General features: G+C 46.0%; 1 protein-coding gene across 2 annotated transcripts in view; it reads left to right on the top strand.

Annotated features, from left to right (window-relative positions):
• The window catches only part of MLLT1 (MLLT1 super elongation complex subunit), a 65,241-nt gene that overhangs the window by 21,490 nt on the left and 27,837 nt on the right, over positions 1 to 15,914 (top strand). The gene's annotated exons all lie outside the window — the stretch shown is intronic.

Below are 15,914 nucleotides of genomic sequence, written 5' to 3'. Positions count from 1 at the left end.
TGGTGAAGGCCACGCAGTCATGGTCAAAGCTGGGATTTGAGCCAGCAGAGCCTGTGATTGTATGTTTACACCTGTTGCCTCAAGACCCAAGACAGGCATGACCCAGGGCATCCGCTGTTCACAAATCCTGGTGTTTGCTTACATCTGGGTGACGGAGACAGTGTTTCAGGCATTGTGTTCTGCAGCTGTCTGAATGTGGGTCCCTGCTTTCGAAGGTTTGGAAAGATGAGACAGTTCACTGCAAAAGGAGCTTCCGTGGGCTTGGAGTACTGTTGGAAGCAGGGTTGTTGTGAGCGGATCTGCTGGCGACGTAGGCAGGGGTTGCATTTGGTTACGGTGCCGCTGTAGGTGAGGTAAGTTGACCTTTGAGATAGGAAGCCAAGGGGGAAGTGAGTGGACAGCCTCCTTCCCTGGGCCTCAGTTTCTCTATCCGCATGATGGGGCTCCTAGTTGTGCCTGCCTTTCAGGGCTGGTAGGAAGACTCAGAGAGATGAAAGGCAAAGCGCTTGGCCCGGTGCCCAGGACTGGCTGAGCATTAGGTGAGAGTGTGTTGTCACTGTTGCCGGTGAGATGGCGCCTGGTGGTTAATCTGCAAAAGAAAGGTGAGTGGAGAAGGCAGCCTCCAGGGGCCCCAGAGGAGGTCAGCGTGCCAGAGATGAAGAAAGATGACCTTTGGCTTTTCTGGGGGGTGGGGAGGGTCTATGCCCACAGCAAAGACAGGTGCTTTCTCAAGCACAGGACATTTTCTTGTGTCAGCCTGAGGGGGTTTTTACCCACCCTTGACCCTGAATACCGCGGTGTCTGTGAACTGAAGGAACTCTGCTTCCGTGTTGTGTGGCGGTAGTACTTAGGTGAGGCCACGTTGTTTGACAGATAGAGCACTCCTTTCCCCAGAGCACTCCTTTCCCCCAAGGGAGACAGAATGGGAGTGGGTGGGGGAGCTTCGTCCTACTGCATACTCATTATTGAGTGTTTTTACTAAGACCACTTCCTACCCTAAACGAGGGGTGTCCTTTCCAAGAACGCTTCTCCAGCTCTGACTCTGCAGACTCTGGTTGGGTGTCCTGCAGCTGCATTCGATTCTGACGCCGTCTGCTCGGAACTAGTACAGGCCCCACAGGTGAAGGACTCGGCCCCAGAGGACTGCCCCCACTTCCAGTGCCAGTTGCCAGCCCAGGCTTCTAACGGACGGGTGCCCACGACCCCCTCCTCAGGTGACATAATTTGCGAGAACAGCTCAGAAAACTCTGATAAACATTTTACTTACTGTTGCCAGTTTATTCTGAGGGATACAATTCAGGAACAGCCAGGCAGAAGAGGCGTACGGGGTGGGGGTCTAGAGCTTCCAGGCCTTCCCGGGCCCACCACCCTCCTAGCACCTCGTGTGTTCACCAGCCTGGTGTTCTCCAGACCCCGTTGTTAGGGGTTTTCATGGAGGTTTCACACGTAGGCGCGATTGATTACAATCATTGGCCATTGGTGAGTGGCTCAGCCTTCAGCCCCTCACCCGTCTGGAGGTTGGGACCTGGGGCTGGAAGATCCAAGCTTCTCGTCAAGGCTTGGTCTTTCTGGCAACCAGCCGCATCCAGCCAGCCCTGTCTAGGGTCCCACCAAGGGTTGTCTTATGAGAACCAAAGACACCCTGTCACTCAGGCCATTCCCAGGGTTTTGGAGATCTGTGCCAGGAACCAGGAACAAAGCCCAAATGTCTTTCTCTAGTACCACAGTTGTCAAAAAAATCTTTTTCAAGTCAGGTGAAATTCACATGCAGTTAACCGTTTTAAAGTCAGAACTTTTCATCTCCCTGTTGTCCTCAGCCCCAGCTTTGGTACCTCTAATCTGCTTTCTCTTCTGTGGGTTTGCCTATTCTGGACATTTCATGTGAAAGGAGTGGTACAATACGTGTCCTTCTGTGTCAGGCTTCTGTCGCTCTGTCATGTTTGCAAGGTTCCTCTGTGTTTGCAGCGGTGTCGGTGCTCCATGTCTTTTTATGAGCGAGTAACATTCCTCTTATCCTCAGGAGTTAGGTTCTGTAATGTCCCCGCCAACACTGAATTAATAAAGACTGAGCCACTGTCACCGGGGGAGGGGAGCACAGGCTTGGGTTCCTGGAAGCCTCTGGTCACATGTTCTTCAACTGATGGCTCACTAGCCTTGCGCTCTGAGTGTTTGCGTTTACAGACACCTTATTTAACATACACTGTGGCTTCATTAGCCCTGAGTTCACAGCCAGCTGCCCGAACCCGTCTTGTCTGACACATGTATTTTCTTTGTAAGGCGCCTCACAGCCAGCCTGGGTTTAGGCCCTAGACAGCGTCATGCTTGGGGCCCTTTCAGACCGTAAAATCACCAGCGAAAAGCACAAAAATGTGACAGCCATGGCACAGGATACACCACGAGAAGGACTCTTGCTCTCACCCTGAGAGCTGTGACGGGAACGCGGAGTTGCACCTTGTCCTGAGTCCGTTGGGAACAAGCACTGGGAGGCTCAGAGTTGTCACCCCCTCCGTGCTTGTCTGGGAATGACTGCGAAAGCCACAAGTGTTGATTTTCAGTTTATAAATACATTTTAGTGAGTAGCCAAATTCACAGATAGGGAATGCATGAACGGTGAAGAGCTCCTAGGCTCTAATTTATTTGTTCATCTGTTCAGTCTGACATTTGGGCCGTTTCCACTTACTCACTGTGTGAAGTGTGCTGCTGTGGACATCCTTGTACGTGTTCATGTGGGAACTCCGGTTTCGATTTCTTTTGGGTGTGTACCGAGGAGTGGAATTGCTGGGTCCTGTGGTAATTCTGGCTTTAACCTTTATGAGGAGCTGCCAAACAGTGGTTCCACCGGCTGCACCTTTATATTCCCACCAGCAGTGTGTGAAAACTCCTCAATGCTTGTTATTTTCCATTAAAAATTTTTTTTATTATAGCCTTTCTAGCGGATATGTAATGGTATCTCATTGAGGTTTTGATTTGCATTTCCGATGATATTAAACATCTCACGTGCTTATTGGCCATTTGTATATCCTGTTTGGAGAAGCAGCTATATGCATCCTTTGTCCGTTTTTTAATTCAATTGTCTTTTTGTTGTTGAGTTATGAGAGTTCTCCATATATTCCGCATCGTAAACGCTTACCAGATGTGTGACTTGACAAATATTTTCTTCCGCCCCATAGGGTGTTTATCATATTCTGATAATGTCCTTTTATGTGTTAAAGTTTTTGATTTTTAAATGAAGTTCAATTTATCTGTTTTTGTTTGTTGCTCACACTTAGCATATAAACTCTAAGATTCCATTGCCAAATCTGAAGTCGTGAAGGTTTATCCCTATGTTTAACTTTCATAGTTTTACATCTTCTGTTTAGATAGTTGATGCATTTTGAGTTAATTTCTATATATGCCATGAGGGTGGGGTCCAGGTCATTCTTTGTGTGTAATTATTCGTTTGTCCCAGCACCATTTGTTTAAGAGACTAATCTTTCCCTGCTGAGTTGCTTTAGCGCCCTTGTTGAAAATCAGATGGCCATAGATGTTTGGGTGTATTTCTGGACTCTCAATTCTATTCCATTGGTTACTAGTTTTCATTGTTGTAAATTTTTTTTTAAAGATTTATTTATTGGGGGAGGGAGAGAGAGCGAGAGAGCGGAAGCGCACACAAGCAGAGGGGAGGGGCAGAGGGGGAAGGAAAAGCTGACTCACTGCTGAACAGGGAGCCCAATGTGGGACTCGATCCCATGACCCACATCATGACCTGAGCCAAAGGCAGATGCTTAACCAACTGAGCCACCCAGGTGCCCCCCCCCATTATGTAATTTTATAGGAGGTTTTGAAATTAGGAGATGACAGCCCTCTGATTTTGTGGGAGTTTTGTTTATTTTTTAATGTGGTTTTGGTTATTTGGGGCCTCTACGATTCCATATGAGTTTGATGTTTGGCTTTCCATTTTTGCAAAAAAGACCACTGGAAATTTGATAGGGATTGCATTGAATCTATAAATCACTTGGGAGACATTACTCTCTTACCAATATTGTCTTCCAGTCCACGAACATGGGATGTCTTTCCATGTAATTAGGTTTTCTTTAATCAATTTCCTTCAGCAGTCTTTTGTACTTTTCAGTATACAAGTCTTTTATCTTCTTGTTTAAATTTATTCTTAGGTATTTTATTCTTTTGCACGCCATTATTAGTGGAATTATTTTCCTAATTTTCTTTTCGGAGTGTTCATCAATGGTGTTTAGAAACACAACTGATTTTTGTGTGCTGATCTTACACCCTGCAACTTTACTGAATCTGTTTATTTTTGGGGGGGGCTTCTTTGAGATTTTGTACACGTAAGCTACCATCAACAAGCGGAGATAATTTTACTTCTTCCTTTCCGGTTTGGATGCCCACCTCCCTCCTCCCTTTTTTCCCTTCCTCTTGCCTCATTGCTCTGCCTGGGACTTCCATTACGGTGTTGAATAGTAATGGTGAAAGTGGTCCATCTTTATCTTGTTCTTGATCTTAAGTTTTAAAGCTATGGCTGAGTTTTCAGTGTTTTGCCTTGGAGTATGGTGTTCGTGGTGGGTTGTTCATAAATGCCCTTTCCAGGTTAAAGAAGCCCCCTTCTATTCCTAGCTCTCTGAGTGTTTTCATCATGAAAGGGCCTTACATTTTTTCAAACACTTTTTCTGCCTCCGTTGAGATAATCATGTAGGTTTTTTTCCTTTGTTTTGTTAATGTGTTGTATTACGTTTTGATTGGTTTTCTTACATTGAACCACCCTTGCAATCCTGGGATAGATAGCAGTTACTGTATAATCTTTTTTCATTTAAATTCAATTAGCCAACTGATAGTACATCATTAATTTCAGGTGTATAATCTTTTAAGAGTGATATTGGATGCTAGTAGTTCTTTGAGGATTTTTTTTTTTAAGATTTTATTTATTTATTTGACAGAGAGAGAGACAGCCAGCGAGAGAGGGAACACAAGCAGGGGGAGTGGGAGAGGAAGAAGCAGGCTCCCAGCGGAGGAGCCCGATGTGGGGCTCGATCCCGGAACGCCAGGATCACGCCCTGAGCTGAAGGCAGACACTTAACGACTGTGCTACCCAGGCGCCCCTCTTTGAGGATTTTTTTATTCACAGGGAATATTGGTCTGTTGTTTTCTTGTGGTATCTTTGCCTTTGATATTGATGTAATGCTGGCTTCACAGAATATGTTAGGAAGTATTCCCTCCTCTTCTGTTTTCGGAAGAGTTTGAGTAGAACTGGTGTTAATTCTTTGAATGTTTGGTAGAGTTTACCAGTGAAACCATCTGGTTCTGGACCTTTCCCTAATGACTAAAGGCGTTGAGCATGTTTTCATATGCTTATTTGTCATTCTCTCTGAGGTGTCTGTTCGAAGTGTCTGCCATTTTCTACAAGTTGAGTTGTCTGTTTTCTTACTGAATTTGTGAGATTTCTTTATATTTCTGGATATCAGTCCTTTATGATACTCATTTGATGGCTTGTCTCCTTAGTCTCTCAGCAGTGTCTTGCAAAGAACAGAAGTTCTTGATTTTGATGAAGTCCATTTTATTGAGTTTGCCTTTTCTGGTTTGTGGTGTGTGGGTGTTTGTGTGTGTCTGTGACATAGTATTTGCCATTTTAGCCACTTTTAAATGTACCATTCATCGGCGTCAAGTACCGTACAATACTGTGCAACCATCACTACTATTTCCAGAGCTTTTTGATCATCCCAAGTAAAACCAAGCCAGTGAAATAACAACCTCTCCTCCTCCTGCCCCTGGTAGCCTCTGTTCTACTTTCGGTCTCTGTGAACGTGCCTGCTGTAGGTAGCTCAGGCAGGTGGAATCATACAGCACTGGGCCTTGGTTAGTTGGCGCTTTACTGAGCGTCGTGTTCTCAGGGCTCATCCGTTTTGTCGCGCGGGTCAGTGCCTCGTTCCTTTTTCAAGCTGAATAGTATTCTGTTGTGTGGACATACCCACCACATTTGGCTTTTCCATGTATCTATCTATAGACGCTTGGGTTGCTTCCACGTTTTAGCTACTGTGAACACTGCTGTTAGGAACGTGAGTATAGAAATATCTCTTTGAGATCCTGCTTTCACTTCTTTTGGGTCTATATCCAGAAGTGCCGTTACTGGAGCATATGGTAAATCTATTTGTAATATTTTGAGGAACCACCATGCTGTTTTCCACTGCCGCTGTACTCTGGCGAGGTCGTCGAGTGCAGTGGCCAAGAAAGAATTCTTGAGACGTTGTATGGTGCAACTTAGTAAATTTATGTAAATAGCGCAGGGACAGGACCCATGGGCAGAAAGAGCTGCGCTTCTGCTGTATGAAGCTGGTGGTTATATGCGTAGTGCTCCAGGGGGAAGGGACATGCAAGGAGTATTAGATCATAAATGTCTTCTTCAAATTTCTACTCGTAAAACTACTTTTGCAAGATTTCTCTGGCGCTTATCACTCAGTTCCACGTTAACTATCGGTGAGATGCATAGGCAGTCATGAGACCCTTGCGGAATGTAGCAACCAGCACGTATCTGATCCTTATCAGAACTATTTAGACGTCAGCCTTCCAGGCTGAAGGTGAACATTTTTCTGCTTCTATCCCTCATCAGTATTGAAATTTTAACAACATGAAGTCTTCCAGTCCACGGACATGGATGTCTTTCCATTTATGTGCTCTTTAATTTCTTTCAGCAGTGTTTTGTGGCTTTTATTGTACAAATCTTTTACCTCCTTGGTTAATTCCTAAGTATTTTATTCTTTTTATTGCTATTGTAAGTAGATTTGTTTCCTTAATTTTGTTTTCACTTTGTTCGTTGTTAGTGTATAGAAATGCCATTGATTTTTTTGTGTTGATTTTGTATCTCATAACTTTGCTAATTTATTTATTAGTTCTAACAGTTTGTGTGTGTGTGTGTGTGTGTGTGTGTGTGTTTGTGTGTGTGTGTGGGGGGGTGTCTTAGGGTTTTCTACATATAAGAGGTTATCATCTGCTAACAGATCATTTTACTTTTTCCTTTCCAACTTCGATGCCTTTGTGTTTTCTTTTCTTTTTCTTGCCCAGCGCTCTGGCCACGACTTGCAGCGCTATGTGAAATACAAGTGGTGAGAGGCGCCCTTGCCTTGTTGCTGACCTTAGAGGCAGAGGGCTCAGTCTTCACCACTGTGTGTGGTATTGGCTGCGGCTTTTCCATATGTGGCTTTTATGATGTTGAGGTAGTTTCCTTCTGTTTCTAGTTTGCGGATTTTTTTTTTTTTAATCACAGAAGGGTGTTGAATTGTGTCCAGTGCTCTTTCTGTATTTATTGAGATGATCATGTGATTTCTGTTCTTTTTTTATTTATTTTTTATTTTTTTATTTTTATTTTTTTTTTAAAGATTTTATTTATTTATGTGATAGAGAGACAGCCAGCGAGAGAGAGAACACAGCAGGGGGGGTGGGAGAGAAAGAAGCAGGTTCCCAGCGGAGGGGCCCGATGTGGGACTCGATCCTAGAACGCCGGAATCATGCTCTGAGCTGAAGGCAGACGCTTAACGACTGTGCCAGTCAGGCGCCCCTCTGTTCTTTTTTTAAATATTGCTATACCTCAGATAATTTTATACTTAGGAAAAAAGTATTTATTGATAACCGATAACCTAGGCCAGGGGCTATGTAGCCCCCATGACCCTCACACAGCCCCACAAAGGGGTAGGTTCCGTTTTACAGGTGGGAAAATGAAAGATGAGGGAAGTGAGTCTGCCCAAGGTTCCACAGCTAGGGTGAGGGAGGGCCCAGAGCGATCTGCTCTCATTTTCCTCTCTGAGTTCGGCCCTCCCTTCTATTCTTTCTCCTGGCACACTGTTCTTTTGCTTTTCCAGGGTATTTAAATGGATACGTGTTTATCTGTCTGATGTCTGGCCCTCCCACTAGAACGTAAGCTCTCGAGGGCAGCGCCCCGCCAGTCTCGCTCTCTGCTGCGTACTGGCCTCCAGCACAGAGATGGCACCGGGTAAATATTTGTGGAATGAGTGACTAAATGGACGGACCAGATGGATTTTGGAGGGGCAGTTGGGGGCGTCAGGAAGGCTTGTGACACAACAGCATCCCCCACCTTTTTAAAAACTGAGATGAAATTCGTAGAACAATTAACCAGTTTCAAGTGAACAATTCAGTGGCGTTTTAGCGCATTCGCAATGTGATGCAACCACCACCTGTACCTAGTTCCAGAATACTTTCTTCAGCCCAAAAGGAAAGCCTGTCCCTGGTAAGCGGTTGTTCCTCATGTGACCTTTGGTGTCTGGCTCCGTCCAGTCGGTGGAACATGTGTGAGTTCATCCACATTGTAACATGTATCAGAGCACCGTTCTTTTGCACGGCTAACATTCTGCAGTGTGTCCCAGTTCGTCTCCCCATTCATGCGCCGATGGACATACGCGCTGCGGGCAGTTCTTGCTGTCGTAAATCATCGGCGGCTGTGAACACGTATGTGCGTGTGCTTGTTTGAACACCAGTTTTCCGTTCCTTTGGGTAGATGCCTAGTGGAGTCGCTGGGTCATATGGTATTTCTGTTTAACTTTTTTTTTTCTTTTCCTTTTTCTCTCTTTTTAAGTCATCTCTACGCCCAATGTGGGGCTCGAACTCATGACCCTGAGGTGAAGAGTCGCACGCTCTTCCAACTGAGCCAGCCAGGTGTCCCCATGTGTAACTTTCTAAGGGACCACCGAACTGTCTTCCACAGTTGCTGCACCATTTTACTTTCCCACCAGCAGTGAGTGAGGGTTCGAGTTTTCTCTGCATCCTTGCCAGCACTTCCTTCCTTTTTTTTACTTATTAGTGTTTCCAATCATAGCCGTCCTAGTGGGTGTGAAGTGGTATCTCATTGTGGTTTTGAATTGCATTTCCAAAGTGACCGATGAGGCCAGGCGTCTTTTAGTGTGCTGGTTGGCCAGTTGCAGATTTTCTTTGAAGAAACATGTATTCCAGTCTTTTGTTCATTTTTTAATTGAGCGTTCTGTCTTTTTGTTGTTGAGTTGTGAGAGTTTTGTGTACATTCTGGATAGGTCCCTATTTTTAAATGCCAACAGCAAAGCATGTTATTGGGCAGAATGAGTGGACAACATGAACGTCCCTGAGTTGGGAGCTCAGGGTCGTCTAGGGGGATCCAGACAGTTGCTCTCTGATCCCGTGTTGACCCAGAAGCCTTATACGAGCTGTGGTTGATTTATTCCTGTGGAAAATGAGCTAGAGCATTGGTTGTGGCCTGGGAGAGCTTGCTCGGGCTGACCCAGGACAAGGTGGCGTGTTCAGGACAGGTGAATGGATTCCTGTGTGTCCTAGGACCAATCAAGTGAGTGGAGTTTTGCTGAAATGCTCCCTTCATATCTGCATGTTGTCTTGGAAGTGGCCAGATGCATTTGAAGCCCTTCTCTCTCTCTCTCTTTTTTTTTTAAGATTTTATTTATTTGACAGAGAGAGCGATAGAGCACAAACGGGGAGCAGCAGAGGGAGAGGGAAAAGCAGACTCTCCACTGAGCAGGGAGCCCAATGAGGGGCTCGACTGCAGGACCCCAAGGCCATGACCTGAGCCAAAGGCAGACGCTTAACTGACCAAGCCACTCAGGCACCCCCAAGAAGCCCTTCTTGTTTCAGTGTGTGAATTACATTTCATACAGTGGCTGTCCAGTAGAAATATATAAGCCCCCTGTGTAATTAAATTGTTTTTAGTAGCCACATTTAAAAATGTCAAAAAAGAAGCAGGTGAAATTAATTTTAATAATGTAATTTAGTTAGCCCACTATGTTTAAAACTTTATCATCTTAACAGGTTATCAATATTTTTAAATTCCTGAGATATTTTGTATTCTTTTTTCATACTAAGTCTTGGAAATTTGGTATGTGTATTACATGTCCTGAATCATGTCAATTTGGACATGAAATTCTATCAGAAAGACTTGATCTGTATTTATTCCATGTAATTCACATGCGAAGAAAGCAGTAGCTTCACAAACTCAGGTTACTCCAGACGCACATAAAGGGCTCTCAATAACAGCTGTGTACGGACGAACTATCTCACAGTCCAAGATTTTTTTTTTGTAACTTTTAATTTTGAATTAATTTTAGAAACACAGAAGAGTTGCATATACTGTACAGTCTTCATGTTCTCCACACCCCGCTTCCCTAATGTTTATGTTTCCCATGACCACGGCACACGGTATTAATTTGGATTCAGACTTCAGAGTTCCCCGTTTCCTAGTGTTCTTTCTCTGTTCTGGGATCTGCTTCAGGATCCTACCCTGTGTTCAGCATCATGTCTCTTTTGCCTCCTTCAGTCTGTGCTGGTTTCTCTGCTTTTTCTTGTCTTTTCTGACCTTGACGTTTTAAAAATACACTAGCCACGCATTTTGAAGAATGCCCCTCAACTTGGGTTTGTTTGGTGTTTTCTCATGATTAGCTGGGGTTGCAGATTTTGGTAAGAAGACCGCAGAGGTTAAGAGCACCGCCCCCCCATCACATCGTACTAGGGAGGACCTGATAGTGACTTGACTTATTACTGGGGACGTTAGCCTCGATCCCTTTGTTGAGGTGCTGTCTGCCAGGCTTCCCCGCAGTAGCTACTATCTGTCTCTTTCCATACCGTGCTAGTTATTAGAAGCTAGTCAAGTCCAGCCTACACTCAAGCAGAGAGAAATTAAGCTCCACATCCTGGTGGGCGTGATTCAGACCACCATGGTGACTGGTATCGATTTGGAGGAGATACTCTGACACTACGCAGTTGACCTGTTTCTTTTTCACGTTTCTTCTAGTTTTAGCGGTCCCTCAGTGGTGTTCTATGACGATCTATTTCCTTCATTTCTTTCATTATTCATTGGAATTTTTCTGTACGAAGTGTTGTCCTTTCTCCCCCATCTATGTACTTATTCATTCGTTTATTTATTTCAGTATGGATTTGTGGATATTTGGTTTTTTCTTTGGATTATGATCCAGTCCTATAATTATTATTATTTTCAAACTGTTCTCACTCTGGCCAGTGGTACTTCCCTCAGGGGCCCCCTGTACTTTTCCGTTCATGGTTTTCTGGGTCCTTCCCTCACTTCCAGGCATCACAGGGTGCTCGAGCTTGCCTTGGGTTTCCCTGCCCCAGCCCTAGAATCAGCCATGTCTACAGGGGCCCTGATCCCTGTTACTAAGGAGCGGGGCATAACAGCCAAGGTCTGGGAGTGAAGTGTGCTTTTGCTCCTGGGGCATCAGTGTGTTTGGGCCTGTCCTGTGACAGAGCTGGGGAGTATGTGCCCATGTCCAGCTGGCCCCTGAATGGCATGGCTTTGAACTGTGTAGGTCCACTTAGATGTGGGTTTTTTTTGGATAAACACCATTCAGGACCATAAATGTATTTTTTCTTCCTTAATATTTTTTAAATAACATTTTCTTTTCTCTAGCTTTATTGTTAAAAAATACAGTATATGATAATATAACAGTGGTCAATAGGAGGCTATTAGTTGTTAACTTTTGGGGGAAGTCAAAAGTTTATATGTAGATTTTTGACTGCTGGGGGTGGGGTGGGGGGACATCTCCAGCCCTAACCCCTGTGTTGGTCAAGGGTCACCTGTGCTCACCACCCCCACCTGTGTGATTTCTGTTTCCGTCTGTTGGCACGTAGATCTCAGTAACAATCAGCTCATACCGATGCCTCCGGCTCCAGTCGGTCTTGCACCAACAAGCCTTTTCTAACATTCCTCCGTTGCTTAGTTTAACTTTCTCTGGAGGGAGAAACCTGACCCTCATTATCCACAATATATTTGCTTATTGTTGAACTCCAGTGGACTGGGAAAGTAGTTTCCGAATTGCTGACCAGTACTCCTGGGAGAAGTAGATTTACCAGCTGGAATATGGTGTCTGTGTGTAGTTTTTTTGGTCTTGGGCCTTCTGGTGTCTGGCGAAAACACAGCTTCGTCACTAGGTCATTTATGACAGCTCTGTCCCTCCATCTTGGCGGTGTGGTTATGTCTACATGTGTAGTATGGTTAGGTTCGTTCGTCACAGTCTACATTCCATCTTGGACCCCTCCTCCGGCCCGTCTGGCTATTATTATCGTTGGGGTTTGTTTTCAGTGAGACTCACTCCGGGTTTTGACATGCGGTCATGCGTCCACCACAACAGTGCCCGCGGAACAGTTCCAGCCTCCCCCAAGCCCCCTCGCGCTGTCCCTTTGAAGTCAGTCCCCTTCCCCCCTCGTCCCTGGTAAGCGCTCATCTGTTTCCCATCCCTGTAGTTTGGCCTGTTCCAGATTGTCGTGGAAATGGAAGCACACAGCATGCAGCCCTTTGTCTGTGCAGAATGCGCTGAAGACTCACCCGCCGCTGCCTGAACGCGTAGCTCATTCCTTTCTATCATGTGGCCGCGCTGCGGTTCGCTGGCCTGTTTGGGGCGTGAAGGACATCGCAGTTGTTTCTGGTTCTGAGTGATTATGAATAAAGTTGCCCTAAACATCCCCAAAGCCGTTTTTGTGTGAACCTAAGTTTTCAGTTCACGGGGGTAACGATACAGGTTGGTGTGGGGTCGCTGGTCGCTGGAGCAGGTGTGTTCGGCTTTATAAGACGTTCCAGACCCTGGCTGTTCTCGGTGCTCTGCATCCTGGCCTGCGCTCAGCACGGTCGCTTGTCTCCATGTGCTTTTCTCAGGGGGTTGTGTGTTGTAGCTCTCTTTTTTAAAAAATAGCTTTATGGAGATACAATTCAATACCATATAATTCATCCATTGAAAGTGTACGTTCCATTGGTTTTCAGGATATTCACAGTTGTGCAACCATCACCACCAGTTCCAGAACATTCCCTCACCCACAAAAAAACTGTCACTCCTCCATTAGCAGTCAACTCCTCATCCTCCCTCCCTCGAGTCACTCGCAACCACCAATCTACTTTTTAGCTGTAGATTTGCCTATTCTGAACCTTTCATATAAATGGAGTCGTGCAGTATGTGGCCCCTTCTGACTGGCATCTTTTATTCAGTGACATGTTTTCAGAGTTCGTCCACGTTGTAGCACGCATCAGTGCCCCATTCCTGTTCATGGCCGGATAGATTCCATCGTACGCATGGACCACATTTTGTTTTTCTGTTTGTCAATTGATGTGTTGTTTCCACTATTAGCAATTTTGTGTACAAGTTTTAGTGTGCATAGATGTTTTCACTCCTTTGGGGCACATCCATAGGAGTGGAATTGCTGGATCATGTGGTAATTCTAAGTTTCGGTTTTTGAGGAACTGCCATACCTTTTTCCGTAGCAGCTGCACCATTTTACATTCCCACTAGCAGTGCGCGGGTTCCAGCCTCCTCGCCCGCACATCCTTGCCAGCACTTCCTGTCCCTTTGATGCTAGCCGTCCTAGTGGATGTGAACTAGTAACCCTAAACCTAAACCTAAATTCCTAAACCTAAATCGTTAGGTTTTGATTTGCATTAACCTGCTGGCCGATGACACTCAGCATCTTTTCGTGTGTTTGTTTGCAATTCATATATTTCCTTTGGTGAAATGTTAACAACTTTAGAGGTTGTTTTTTGTTGTTGTTAGTTGGGTTGTTTTCTTATTGTTGGGTTTTAAGGGTTCTTAATAAACTTTGGATACAAGTATTTTATCTTGTATTTTATCTTTTTGTAGGACTCATTCAGAAAGAGCTGGGGGATGTGTAGGGAAAGGCTTCCCTTAGGAAGCCAGGTTTGCTGAGACTTGGGGATGGGTGGGAGTTGGCAGGGTGGAGAGGACCAGGAGACACCCTTCCAGGTGAAAGTGTTGCAGGATTTTTTTCCTTTGTCGGTGCCCACGGTTGTCACACCACTTGGAAAAATGAAGAGGTAGACCAGACAGAGTGGTGGGCAGCAAAGCAAGGTTTATTGAGCGAGAGCAAAGTGATGGTACAAAGCTCCCAAGGAGGGAGGGGACCCGAAGGGGTTGCCACTGGAGTTTCTAAGTCTAGGGGTTTTTGTGGGCTTGTTGGTGGGCTTTTTAATCTGATTAACCCTCCCTGTGCCTTTCATCCTATCAGATTTTTGTCACCTATCTATCATATGGGGAAGGGGGAGGGCTCTTTCCAGGATGGTGTAAAATCCTCCTAAAGGTGGTTCCCTTGGGGCGGGGCGCTTGTCCCTGCCTGCCTGCCTTCCAACTATCCTTCATCAAAAGCAGCAGCACTATGGATGTGGAGAGTCGGGGCACTGGGGTTCCGAAGGGAGGCTGCGTGGTTGGAAGGGCAACTCAACCGAGGCACATTGGGAAGCCACTGGAGTGTGCCACTTGCTTCGTAAAAAGCCCTCTCGGGCCTGTGTGTGGGGAGTAGGGGTGCTGTTAGACCCTGAGTGAAGGGTCGATCCCTCTCATGCCTCTGGGTTCATCTGCCTCTGGTCAAGGCTCCAGAATGCCCAGCAAAGCGCCCATCTCATGCCCATCTCAGATTGTGTTGTGGTGGCACGGTCACATTACAGAGCAGATCTGCTTCCGTGTTTCCCGGAAGTAATCCAGTGGCTGCCAAACAGGAAGTACTTGTCTGTGTCCCAGATGGGGGGTGGGGCTGGGGAGCTGGAGCTTTAAAGTGTCCACATGGGAGGGAGGCTCCAGGGCTTGGTCTTGGGTATGGTGTGCAGGTGTGGGGGACGGGCCTGGGGGGCCGCTGCCCCTCCCTGAGCTGTGACCCCTGAGGACATGACCTGTGCCCTTCCTTCACACCCCTCCCTGGGCTAGGGCCAGCTCTTGCGGGTTCCTTCAGTTTTGCCAGTTGGTGACCCCATGATTTATCTGCTCGTGTTCAGGGCACATGGACCTTGGCATGGAGTTGCTGCTTTGGTTTGGTTTTGAGTCATTAGCTGAGGCCGGCGTCTGGACTCGGTAGTTGTTCTAGATCTAAGGCATTGTTTGATGTGACTTCATTTTCCTTGGGAATCCTCTTAGATCTGTTTTTTTTTTTTTTCAACGTCAAGCTGGTTCCTCTTAGTCCTGAGTTTCTGGCTTGGAGCGATTGGCAAAACCGAGGGGAGAGAAGGGAATCAGTTGTGAAATGGGAATGAGAGGTTTTCTACGCCCAAAGCGACTGCTCTTTCATTTCTGCTGCCATTCCGGCTTGGGGCCAGCGCCCTCGCCTGCGCCCTGTGAGTGTTTGTTAGGGAGTGAATGCTGGCCTGGGCTCATGTTGGTGTTGACCTTGCAGCTCGACTGTTTCGTGGTGAGATGTACCGTCGTTGTAATAACACACTCTGGGAGGAGGAAAAACCTATCAGGTGTGCACGCTGACTTTAAGAGAGAGCCCAGTTTTCAGAAGTGGCCAAGTGTAAACAAGTTCATTTTGGTTATTTGCTGCTAATATTAGACATCCTCCCTGCCCTCCACCCCCACCCCCTATAACTGCCCTATTATTGGACAGTGCACCCCAGCCGTCACTAACTCTCCGTGGCTTTACTCAAATGCTATTATCTGAGGTCACAGGAAGGGCATTTTGGTACATTTTATTAGGAAGTTTGCATGAATTTATTTGGAAGGGTTTTTTGGTTTTGTTTTAAAGTAAGTTAAAACAGTGCTTGCCAGCTTCCGAGCCATAGGCCCTCAGAGGCATCTTCTTGGACACATCCTGGCTGACCTGTGTTCTGGGGAAATACCCATGTAGACAGTGTGGTAGGATCAATCACAAGCTGGCGGTGGTCCCGGGGCCACTGAATCCTGCGCTCTTCTGCCCCCCGCCCCCCCAGTGGAAAGGGCCCTGGCCTCCAAAGACCCTCTCCCTTGGGCCGGGCGGGGCTTTTTCCACCTGCCCTCAGTTTGTTTACTTACTTTTTTATGATTTCATATTTTTTTTAAATTAACATATAATGTATTATTTGTTTCACTGCCCTCAGTTTAAATTGAGACTTGGTGGGTGAGAGCTGGTCTTGAGTGATTGGGTGGGGAACTCACATTCTCCCCTCCCAGCTT

This window comes from Ursus arctos, unplaced genomic scaffold (genome assembly GCF_023065955.2).
Source record: "Ursus arctos isolate Adak ecotype North America unplaced genomic scaffold, UrsArc2.0 scaffold_14, whole genome shotgun sequence".
Classification (NCBI taxonomy): Eukaryota; Metazoa; Chordata; class Mammalia; order Carnivora; family Ursidae; genus Ursus; species Ursus arctos.
Note: the sequence above shows the minus strand (reverse complement) of the source record. Positions and strands in the feature narration are given on the sequence as shown.